This window comes from Diorhabda sublineata, chromosome 6, assembly GCF_026230105.1.
Source record: "Diorhabda sublineata isolate icDioSubl1.1 chromosome 6, icDioSubl1.1, whole genome shotgun sequence".
Classification (NCBI taxonomy): domain Eukaryota; kingdom Metazoa; phylum Arthropoda; class Insecta; order Coleoptera; family Chrysomelidae; genus Diorhabda; species Diorhabda sublineata.
The window spans coordinates 18339645-18344037 of NC_079479.1; the positions used below are offsets into that span (position 1 = coordinate 18339645).

The window sequence follows — 4393 nt, forward strand, 5'->3', positions numbered from 1 at the left end:
AATATACTAAGTAGTTTGGAAATGGAAAAGAATGGATTTTCAGATTGTTGAAAAGTATGAAAGGTATATCATTATAATTAGACGAATACCGAAAAAAACTAAATTAATAAAAATTAGAGACTGGTAAAACCCCATTCCATTATATAAATTAGTTCAAAATTTATTATGTGGTCAAAATATAACTCGGTATAATAATATATCATTTCATAGATGGATTAAAATAACCATGAAGTAGAAATGACAACCTATGAAATCTATCACTGTTTTGTTATAACTGTGACCATATCTGTAACAAGAACGACAATACCTGATATCGAATAAAAACAGAACCTTGTTGCCAAATTAATCGAGTAATTAATTACAAAATGCCAGTTACTAAAGATGCGTTTACACCGGAGTTAATAACAAGAGTTTTTAAGAAAAAGTTATTAACTTAACTGAATCGCCAAAAAATTCTCTTCATAAAAGTTAATAATAACTCGTGTTTTTAACAGAAAATTCCTTGTTAAGCCGCGTTTACACCGGAGTTAATAACACGAGTTTTTTAACATTTTTGTTATTAACAGGTGTTAATAAGAAAAGTCATTAACATATCTTAATAACATTTTCTTTTGGCTGCTAGTTTTGTTATCAACAAAAGTTAAAAGTCACTTCGCCAGTATCAACGCTCATGCCGGGCGAGGGGGTTGCGGGGAAGAGAGGAACCAGTTATTAACAAAAGTTAACACGCTAAAAGAGGCTATTAACTTCTGTTATTAACATTTGTTTGAAACACAACACATTTCCTTTAATCTTTACCGACTCTTGATGGATAACATAAATCTTGTTAATAACAAGGAATTTTCTGTTAAAAACACGAGTTATTAACTTTTGTTAATAGAAATTTTTTGGCGATTCAGTTAAGTTAATAACTTTTTATTAAAAACTCGTGTTATTAACGCCGGTGTAAACGCGGCTTAACATGCATATACAATAACAAGAATTCAGTGCTAATTTTGTTGGGCTTTTTTGTCATTTCTGGGAATAGGTATTTACCAAATTATGATCTGCATGAAATCCTTGATTATATGTAGTAACTAGATAATCTACCCCGTGTTAAGTTTTGAAGCGGAATTCCCGATTCATAGATGGCGATACCCAAAACTAGGGAAAGATAGCCGACTGTCGATTCTACGTCCGAATAGTGCATTTAATGGAACGCGCACCTATGTATGAATAGCAAAACTATTAATTGCTTCTAGAATTTGACCTGTTGAGAGACAATAGCGATATGGGTGGATGTACAAAAAATATTCTACATCAGACGCTCGAAAATATACGAGTTGTTCCACTTGAAAAAACAAACTAGAAAATTCATTTTAAACAATTCGGATTAGAAAAATAATTTTCAGCTACTCTGTATAATTGTAGGGCATGGAAATGGACCAGAAACATCGCACATCTATCTATCAAATGGTATCATAATTATTTTCTCTTGAGTTCCGTAACTATGATGAAGGATGACAGTGGTTTTTTCGGTATGCATCTGCCAATAAGATTTTCATTTTCATAAAAAAAATCATAATTTGGTTAAGGAAATGTCAATAATATTGGAGGGGTGATTGGAGGTCACTGAACTGCTTGAAAAAAAATATGCTAATATACATGACATTTCATTAAAAAAACACTGTAGATCCTCGGTTCGCCCTGTATATTCGGTAATAATTTCCAGTAATCAAATTTGTTGTCTACTGAACACAAATCATTTTGTCCAAATTTACTTACTTTGGTAAGAGGAGACGAATCATCAAAAACGCCTAAAAACAGATTAGAACGCCACTTCAAAGGATTAACAATGAACGGTTTAATATTACAAGAATTAGTGAAGTTACGGCGATGTTTAAAATCGAATGTTTATACATACCTCATATGAACGAATTAATTTTTTTAAATACATAGGTAGGTATTATATAGTTTTAATCGAATTATATATCTGGAGCTCGTTTACTATAATTTATTGTATTAATCTTTACCATTATTTATGATATATGCAGGTGGTAAAAATATCAACATAAATACCTATATTTTTTCTAAATAGAAACAGAAATACATAATACAATTTAGATGCAAAGACAGTTATAAAGGTACTCTAGACATAGATATGTTGGCTTCAAAATAAAGTATTTAATTCTCCTTCTATGGGTTTTGTTATTCGAAGAACTGGGCCCAGTGACTTCAAGTCTTAAAATTATTCCTGACATTTGACAGTTTTTCAGCATTATTTGAAATATATACTGCGCACTCTATCGTTGAATCTACAGAACTGCGTAGTTTGGAAGCCATCTAGGTAGGTACCTATAATATTCCCATTGGATGCTATTATTTTGCAATTTGAAACATTGAAAAATTTCAATAAAGAACGAATATCCCGACATAAAGACTAGATAAAACCCTATTTTCACGAATTTCAAATATGAATCCATGTTAGTTTAAAAAACAAGCAAAAAATTTTGTACTTTGATAAGTTCCATCTAGTGGTATCTTATGTTTCAAATATGATATTGGAAAGAATTTGCAAAGAAGCTATGAGTTCGGGGATTATAGTAGACCAGCTTAATAAATGTGGCTAATTAGGTATATATATTAATATATGCAATTGGTAAACTCCATTGTTCATTTTCCAGTAATCATTCTAAATTCGTCGGTTTTGTTCTTTTGGAATGATCCATTTTCTATTCTCCATTAGTAAAGCTATATCATTAAGTGCTTATAGATACAGTTTAATTCATATCGTTTTTTAGTTATATTGCCGGTGAATAATCTTTATCGACAAAAGAAAGTATGAATCGATTTCGTAAAGTAAAAGGTAATTATAATATCTAATTTTACTGATAAATGTGAAATCAAATTGAAAATGTGCATTCCATTTTTTGTATCTTTTCTAAATCAAATTAGAGATATTGTATTACTCATACAATTTTTTACTGTTGCATACCGCGTTCAGTAACGAATTTCTGTCATTCTTGTTTATTTTTGTGAAACATCTGTACATTTTACAATTTATTCTTTTGGTTTTTGATTAGTTATCCTGAACATAAGGTACTTTGTACTGACGGGTTTCTTTGAAAAATAAAATATGACGTAATTATAATGAGTTGTTTAATAGTTGTGTTATAAACGTTTTAGAAATATAATCAGTAATATATTTATTATTTTGTCTATTCTGGAGTGTATTCAATTTATTTGTTGAAATTTTATTAAAAATTGAAGGTTTTTGTTGTACGTGGAAGTGGAATTAATACGACACACACAACAATAATGTGCAGTTTTTACTTTATCAATAGTTATAGTTCACATGAAATAATACTCTGTTTAGAATAATGACACTCAAAACCAATTAAAATAGGGGAAACACTGGCAAAACAACAAAGGGTAAGAATCTTATCTCAGTTTAAGCTTAAAAATGTGAAAGAACAACGAACCTACAATGTTGCCCAATGTTATTATTTTTAACGTTTAAAGGATGCTAAATAATATTTTTTATGTATTTTTAGAATCTAGTTATGCATATGTATTTACGATTTTATGCAGTAGCGAAGTAAGATAGGATTTGTCTGTTGGGAAACTTATCAGAATAAGATATCCAACAACAGTGTGTCATAACTGACAAACTTTCTGAGCAAAGGTTGTTTCCCAGGAGTGTGTATGAGAGATACAATATTGAGTGAGCAATCTGCTTCTATAAGCTATAATTTAGTACTTGTAGCTTCTTGAGAAATGGAATGAAAATTGATAATTTCATTATCATAGAAATAAAAAGTTCACGAAATGGTTTTCATATTCTGTCGAGTTATCAATCTTTTAGATGCGTATTGCGATTATTCTGAAATGGACTTTACTAGCTTTGTCAAACACCTGACCTTCGGGTGTTCAGATAATTTCTGCTGAAAATGTAAATACTATCTGTTGATAATTATTTATAGACAACAGTAAGAAATACTGTCTAGTGAGGTTTATTGAGGACAAAATTCTGTACATAGTACCTACAAGGCAGTTGACTCCAATTGAAGGATATTTGGTGTGGGCTCCATATAAAAAAATGGGCTTTTATGAAGCTCATATAGTTTTTCTCAATAATAATAGAAATATATTGGAAAAAAAGAAACGAGATATGCAAATGAGTGAAGATATTGAAAGTCTGAATGGTAAGTTGAACTATATTATTTATAAAATATCTGAAACAGTTCCTGTTTTTGTAAAATTTTGGATGGAAATCTATACATAGTTACTAAATTAGTTTCAAATCCTCTATAATTGATCATTGATCTATGTATATAAACTGTTTCATTTGCACCATTCCTTTTTAGATATGAATACTGCAATTTCTACATCTAATCTCTGTGGTAATGAAGAT

The 4393-nt window shown here is 29.8% G+C and overlaps 1 long non-coding RNA gene across 1 annotated transcript; it reads left to right on the forward strand.

Moving 5' to 3' along the window:
• Positions 1-499: 499 nt before the first annotated feature.
• LOC130445284 (uncharacterized) lies at positions 500-4184 on the forward strand. The gene is made up of 3 exons (XR_008910036.1): positions 500-1517; positions 2781-2845; positions 3963-4184. It is a non-coding gene; the product is annotated as an uncharacterized LOC130445284 (long non-coding RNA).
• Positions 4185-4393: the final 209 nt, after the last annotated feature.